General features: G+C 42.4%; 1 long non-coding RNA gene across 1 annotated transcript; it reads left to right on the top strand.

The window, feature by feature from the left end:
* Window positions 1-6,013: 6,013 nt before the first annotated feature.
* On the top strand, window positions 6,014-7,822 carry LOC117221904 (uncharacterized). Its single transcript, XR_004490589.2, has 2 exons — window positions 6,014-6,742; window positions 6,802-7,822. It is a non-coding gene; the product is annotated as an uncharacterized LOC117221904 (long non-coding RNA).
* The last annotated feature ends 227 nt before the right edge of the window (window positions 7,823-8,049 follow it).

Genomic DNA, 8,049 nt, shown 5'->3' with positions numbered 1-8,049 from the left:
GCGCGCTCTGAAAAGGAGGACGTCACAGCTAACTGGTCGAAGATCCGACACGGTTATTAAGGCGCCTGTTAATTGGTTTCTAAATAGGATAGGGGACATCAACATGCTCGCATTTTTAAAAGAATTAGCCTGATTCAAAGTAGTCCTATTCTACTTACAATCGATTGGACGTTCTAAATCGGAACAATTTCTGGCAAAAAAGAATTTATACCGCATCTATGATAACTTTCTAAATTTCTCCCAATTTAATATCTCATTTTCGTCCACGCACCGTACGAAAATATTCCTCGATAACAATGACTATCGTCGGATTATCGTAAAGCGGGAACGAAGGTTACTTGCTTCAGCGTCGAAGCAACAAGCGTTGTTGTTCGGGGATACAGAATTTTCCATAAGCAATGAAATGATCAATAAATCCGACAAACACGCCAATCGAATGTAGGAATCGAGTTAATACTGCGCGCGATAAGCGTGGTTAGGCGCGTCAAGAGTCCGATCGTTGCCAATAAAAATATTTGTGAAACTCGTTTTTATCTGTTCACAGTACATTTAACGACAGATCGCGCGGCGTACGTATTTCCGTCGGGCGATTTCTGTTAAGGAGTATCAGGTGTACAGGTGATCTTTGTGCTCGAGTCGTTCGATCCGAACCGCGCGCTCTACGGTTCTTGGTAAACTCGCGTTTTCAAATCCGACGAAATTCACTGGAACTCTTTTTCAGGATCGCGACCGCGCGATAAGCGGATCCTTTTAAGATTGTTTCTTGGTTCGCGGCGCGGAAATCTCCCGGCGAAACCACCGACGACCGACCGACCGAGACCCATTTTTTGCATCGCTTCCAGCAGCTGAACGAAGCCGAAACTACGCGAAGTTCTCTATCTGGTCCGGCATTAGCGCGATTGTTTTCCCCGCTATGCTCGCTCGCGAAAGCTTCGAACACGTTGTGCCTAGGCCGATCCCATTTCTGTCCCGACCTTTCGCACCAGCATTATAAATTATTCCGTAGCGGCGGTTGTTAAATATTACACTCGCGGTAATATCACATTTTTGCTTCGGTTTAACGCCGCTATAAAACTTCTGGCGCAGAAAACGAAACGCTTAATTCGCTTTTCTGTAAATTGTGCGTGTAAATGTCAAGACTTTATGATCCGGCGTAAAACCGACGGATAAATACCGCAGACTATTTAACACGCGCGGTTAATAAAATCGGAAAATACGTGGGCAGCCGCGATCTGTCGTTTGGTATAGCAGGCAGGCGCTGGCAGTCTTAACACATCACTCGATAAGTCTCCGGTCTGGCTGAGAGAACAAATTTTTTTTAGAAATTCGACTTTATTCGTCAACATGCTCTTCTTCAAGAGCGATACATTCGTTCCAACGCTCCTCTAACTTTTCGATGCCTTTTTCGTAGAACGATTTGTCTTTGTTCTCGAAACAAGCCTCCGTTTCGGCGATCGCTTCAGCATTTCAGCCAAATTTCTTTCCCTGGAGCATCTTTTTAATGTCTGCAAAAAGCCAGTAGTCGCTGGGGGCTAGATCTAGAGAATATAGTAAGTCGCTTTGTTTTTAAGTCGATATATTTAAGGGTTTGCGTTTTAACACGTTTTTAAAAATATGGATGCTAACTTTCGAGAAGATTTACTTGTATTTGTTATCTCGGGATACTGATATTTTTCTCAGTATAAATAATTTCGTATAAAATAAATAATAATAATAATAAATTGAAATAATAATAATAAATAATATAATAATAATAATAATAATAATAAATTAATAATAACCAATAATAATAATAATAAATTAATAATAACCAATAATAATAATAATAATAAATTAATAATAATAATTAAAAAATCACCACTTTTCATTACGGTAAAATGACTTATGCCACTTTCAAAATAAACGGCTCAATTGTCGACGGGACAAATCTGGAACCGATTGCTGGATCGGTTTTGAAAATTGCAAAACTGGGGTCGCTAAAACCACTATAATCTGTAAACTGATCATCAGAATGTCATGAAATTTTGACGCGTATCGTTCGAAGAATGCTACTATCCAGAAATCATATAGGTTTGTCAACGGTGTCGGACCGGAGACTTATTCAGTGACGTGTTAGTTATCCGCGTTTCGCATGGATGCATGAATTCGAGACGGACACATTGATCACGGGGACAATGTCTCGGCGTTCGGTATCGTTTTGCCTGGTCGTCTCGCGTAATAAATGGAGCCGCCGAGAAAGCAAAAGAACGTGTTACGAATTCCGAAAAGTCTTCTCGCTATTTTTATTTTCGGAGGCTCTGGAACAGACCTCGCCGGAATCGATACCTCATGGGTCCTTTTCCCTTCGGTTCTCTTGAAAAATACAACTCCCCGGAAGATATACGATTGCCGAACACGAGAGCGCCACATTTTTATTTTATCGTTTCCTCCGGATAAGAAACCGCCAGGATCCGTGGCCCCAAATTTGGATTTCGGCGGCGACTCGTGCATGCAACGATAAGTCACCGTAAATCCGTATAAACATCGCGTACAGCGATAAGTCGCGCGACCAAATCGCTCGAAACTAATCACATCGATCCATTAATCGGTCGCAGATTCCTGTTCAAGATAACACGGCTGTTCGATGACTATCGTTAGACGAAGTTGAAATCCGCCTTCTGAAGCAGAACTTCTCTTCCTTGAGTCATCGGTATTTCCACGATCTATGATCTGGATAAGCTGGTCTAGATAAGCTTCGAACGCAATATTCTTTAATTGATTCGACGATCTAGACAAAAATCAAATCATTCGCTTATCCCTTTCATTTTCGTATCGCATAAGTAGATTGCAGAATTTTATGCGAAATAAGAGTCGTCCGCGTTCACTGTAAGGTGCAGTAATACACACGTATTTCTATGTTTAACCCTTTGCACTCGAAGCCATTTTTAACAGTAAATCTAAAATAATGTTTCTGACTTACAGTAATTCCATTTTATATGACAAAGTGCGTTTTATGCGTACGAATTGAGTCTCCTGATTTATAGAACAGTTATGCTTTTATTAATATTTAATAATAAAACGTCGATTAGATTATTAGATTCGAAATAGGAAACTTCGAATTAAATTAATAATATTATATTATAATAATATTATTATTATATATTATATATTATATTATATATTAATATTATTATTGTTATAATATTATAATAAATTATAATAATCTAAAGTGATATTAGATCGTGATTCAATAATTTTAGTGGTGCTTCAGACTCACCACTCGAGTGCAAAGGGTTAACATTCATGACCCCTATTTTAAAACTATAAAATCTATGTGAAAAGAATCGCACCATTCAATTAGAATAATATTGAAAAATAGTACAATAATGTCTCTCTAATTGACACCGAGACTCTGCACAGAAATGGACAGTTAGGGAAGAGAAGGTCAATTTTTAGTGGCGCCTCAGAGTCGCCATTCTAGTGCAACGGGTTAATGCTAGCAGTAATACTAACTGGCCTGTACTGCTTCGCAAAAGCGAGAAGATCGAATTTATTTAGAATTCGTAAAGTTTTTATTATAAAACTTTGCTCCAACAATATAACGTATTCAAGCGTTCTCCACGAAAGAGTCTCGGAACTTTGCAGAATTGCAAAATAAGAACCGCGGTCACTTTGACCGCGGTAGGTTTAGTATTAAGAATTTTACATTATTATTTTATTTTTTAGTTTCAAGAATTTTACGTGAAAAGAATCGCGCACAATTCGTTGGATCGCGCGGATAGCTTCGCGAGGATTGCGTCGCACGCTTCCGTAAGGATCGCGGCACGAGTCAAGAGGGTGGGGGGGGGGGGCATGAACGGCATTGTTGTCCTCCGCGAGGACTCACGAAGCGATATTAACGATAAAGCCGGCCGCGAAATTTACGAGTCACGAATAGTATAAAACACCGCGTCGCTATAAAACTGGAAGCGTTATTACCGATAAAACGCGCGTCACGGCGCGGCGCGGTGCGGCGCGGCGTCCGGCGCGCGCGCGCGCGGGGGAAGCGTCATCGTGAATCGTGACGGAATCGTGTAATGGAAGCGATTTTCTCGTCTAAACGGATACAAATAGTACAACGATAATGCAGTGACACGCTCGTGTATCGGCCGCTCGATACCTTCATGATTTAATGGACGTCGGGGGCCGGTGGTGCACGGGTAACGGGTGTTTTACGGTAATATTATACGGAGTTTGCGCCACCGTGCAACGGCATTGTGCGCGCGGAACCGGTGAAAATAGGCTTTCTTACTCGCGGCAACCGGCGTTTTTCCTCGTAAAACAATCGCCCCCGCGAAAGCGAATATCGACGAGCTCGCGGGGGAACGGGTTAAGCGACCCGAGGACAACTCGCCGCGCTTTCGGATCGGTGATTAACCCTTTGCGACCGAAGCCGAATTAAAAACTGTTTCTACGACCCACGCTTTTTTTTCCACTTTGTAGGACCTAGCGCATTTTATTGTGAATGTGTGCATATGAAAGTGAATATTGTGACCCGTGCAACAGTTATGCTTTCAGCAGTCAATTTCATCGCGCAGAGGTTTGCAAGGAATCCTTGCTAATCTTCTCTGTCAAATATTTTGCAGACTGTTGAATCGTATCCTGGAGGTCTGCGCTGTCACAAGACACCTTCTATCGTCAAGGTTATGTCAAGGTTACTGACTCTATTCTCGACCAGGGCAGTAATGTCTCCCTAGTTGACGTTCAGATCGTGCACAAAAATGGACAGTTTGGGAAGAGGAGATACGATCATTCGAGTCCCTTCGAGCTCGCTTTTATAATTGTTGACAATTCGTAACTATAAAAACGAACCGCAAGCCTCGAAGAATCGTATCTCTTCTTCCCAAATTGTCCATTTTTGTGGACAATCTGAGCGTCAATTAGTGAGATATTACTGTAACGCTTTAAGGGCGTCTTCTGGCCTAGGTTCTCCCTAATTGATACTCAGATTGCGCAGAAAAATGGACAACTTGGGAAGAGGAGATACGATCATTCGAGCCTTGCGACTCGTTTTTTATCGTTGTTGATAATTGGCGAATACAAAAACGAGCTGAGAGACTCGAATACAATCATTTTTCCTTGATTCATGGTCAGATTGCGCAGAAAAATGGACAATTTCGGAGGCGCAAGGTAATTCGAGCCGCGAGGCTCGAATAATCGTATCTCCTCTTCCCAAATTGTCCATTTTTCTGCACAATCTGAGCGTCAGTTGGGAAGACATTATTGTACCTTTTAACAATTTCGTTGTAACAGTATTCAAGCCGTGTTGTCGATGGTTAAGCTCGTGGAAAAGTTATCCTGCCGCGTCCTCGCGGGAACCAGGGCAGGGGAAAAAGCAACGTCGAAAAAAAGGAGGTTATTAAAGTTTCCGGGAACGGCGACGAAGTGGGTAGCCTGTAATCCGAGTTTCGGGGATCCCCGAAAGACTGGAACGGCACACCGGCCGCGTATCCCGACGGAATTTCCATAATTAGTGGGTGGCAAAGGTACAACTATTAGCGCGCGGGAGTTGGCGAGTTGCTAACTGATTTGCATCTAAACGCGGGCCCCTCGTATCAACAGGACCCGTCCCACTTTCCTTATTACTTCATCATCCCGCATTCTTTCGCGCCGGAAATGCATTTTGCTGGAACACGTTTCGGTGATCTCTCACTCCGCGCGAATAATCGGCATTCTCCGATCGGCGAACGGCGAAACTTCCTCCGCGATAATTAGGACCTAAATTCTCCCGCGTTCGCGGCATGCGCGTGAAATCCAAGGAGGCACGGATGTTATTAACAATTGTTACCAACAATTAATAGCATTCTCGGGCTTGCTTCTCATAGCAAATTTTCCAAAATACAGTAATGTCTCTCTAATTGGCGCTCAGATTGTCCACAGAAATGGACAATTTGGGAAGAGGAGATACGATTGTTCGAGACTTGCAGCTCGTTTTTATAGTCGTCGACAATCGATAACCATAAAAAACGAGTCACAAGGCTCGTACAATCGTATCTTCTCTTCCCAAATTGTCCATTTTTGTGCACAATCTGAGCGTCAGTTAGGCAGACATTACTGTTCACGAAAGAAACGTTTCCTCTTATTTGGATCTTCAGAACTCTTTTGGACCCAATAGAAGCAAAAGATGAAGGCAGACGATACCAGAAACAAGAATCGTCTCGTTTTAACACTATGTCGTCCGGTGGTACTTTGGTGCCATTTTCAAAAACTGAAATAACATTCCAACTATATTTCTTGGGTGTTAGAAGGCAGCAAACTAACTGTAGCATCGTGCTTATTTAACTAAGAATTAAGCACGAAAACTCTTGGATGACATATCTTAATTTTAGGAATTTATATTACCGCCGTCTTCGAAATTTAAAAAAAAATCTAAAGTTTCCAAATTTCCATTATGCCGTCGTCGAACAAAAGAATCGTATCTAAGATCTGCGGACGGCATAGTGTTAATAGGGAAATTATTGACACTGAACCAGCGGAGCGCTAAAAGTGATTAGCGCGCGTCGCTCTGTAACGATGACAAGGCAGCAGAGCGTAGACATGTCATCGGCTTCATTAGAAGAGGCTTTTCAATTTCTGCAACTATAAAACAAAGAGCGTGAAATCATAGTGGAACCGACTGAGAATGGGAACGCGTAGGAGAGTCGGATCGATTTGCTTGAAATGGAATGGGCTTTCCTGGAAAACCGTCTCTCTTGTAATGCGGCTGATTTTTCCGGAATTTGCGGTAGATCGAGTGGCAATCGGCTAACTTTCTAACAACTACTGCGTTCGTTAATGTTACAGGTACAAACGCGACAATTATTGACTCGGCCGCGCGCGGAATAATTACACGACAGGCCCCGCTGCATCGAGGTTTCAGTCGTTGCCCGGGGCGTCATTTGACGGCTGGCTGGTTTGCCGTGTTTATGGAATATGATTTGCGGCGGCCGCGGCCGAGGGAATTATGGCATCTTGGGTTTCCATAATGCCGCGATTCGCCGCTCGCGGAGACGCCTAATCCAGGTCCGTGCGAGAAGATCCTCTTATCGCGAGGACACGTTCGCTCCGACCAGCGAAGACGATTATCTTCGGAAGTTCGGTGCGAGAAGGAGCACCGCCGCCACGCCGGCAGCAGGTCTTCCGTTTCTCTGACGACTTTTTCCTGTAGAAAATTTCGCCTTCTAATTATTGCACGATCTAATCAGGCTTCGCCGTCTTATCGGCTCGGCCCGCTCGGCGATCACACGCTTCGCGCGTAAGCACTGAATAACTTAACGCGTCAAGCGGCGAAAATCAAGCTCGAAAGTTTTTCCACAAGCTCCGAGTAATTTAATCAATGAAACGGAAATTGGATGGTCAAAATTTTATCACGGCGGACGGCGTTTTTTGCATTCGGAAACGTCCTGGTGAAATCAAGTTTCTTTGAATATATTACGACGGAGGTGAATTCTGCGACGCTCGACGCGTCGGCTGTTCGTCTGTAATTATTATTATTTATTATTTCCGGGAGGTGTTCCAGAAGCTGTTGCATTAATTTCGTTGTTTTACATGCGAAAGGCTCGGAAGTCGATCGATGTGAAGTTCGTTGATCTTAAAATTCAGGTAAATTAGGATTTTGCTAATTGACTGTGAGATGATGGCAAAGCTGCTAATAATTGTAAGATGATAATAATCTTAGAATAATCTTAAGCAGAAGAGAAATAAAAGAAGAACGTCAATGTATTTTTCTCTTTAAAATCTACTATTTTGATAATAACCTTAAAATAACATTAACTAAAAGAGAAACAAAAGAAGAACGTCAATATATTTTTCTTCTTAAAATCGACTATTTTGTTTTATCGGTTGAAAGATCCTCTGATCTAAAAAGAAAGTGAACCTACACTGATTTCCTTCCGAACCGTTCACACATTATATCGCTTTCGATCTTTTTTCCAACGATTGCAATGTCTCATCGACCAATCGCCATCAAAATCGTACCCAATCGCCGCAAATTCGCGAGAAATTATAACAGTTTAACTTTCTACATTTTCTTCAATAATAAGGAACACTTCT

Source organism: Megalopta genalis, chromosome 4 (assembly GCF_051020955.1).
Source record: "Megalopta genalis isolate 19385.01 chromosome 4, iyMegGena1_principal, whole genome shotgun sequence".
Classification (NCBI taxonomy): domain Eukaryota; kingdom Metazoa; phylum Arthropoda; class Insecta; order Hymenoptera; family Halictidae; genus Megalopta; species Megalopta genalis.
The sequence above is the reverse complement of the archived record's forward strand: the minus strand, read 5'-3'. Positions and strand labels throughout refer to the sequence as shown.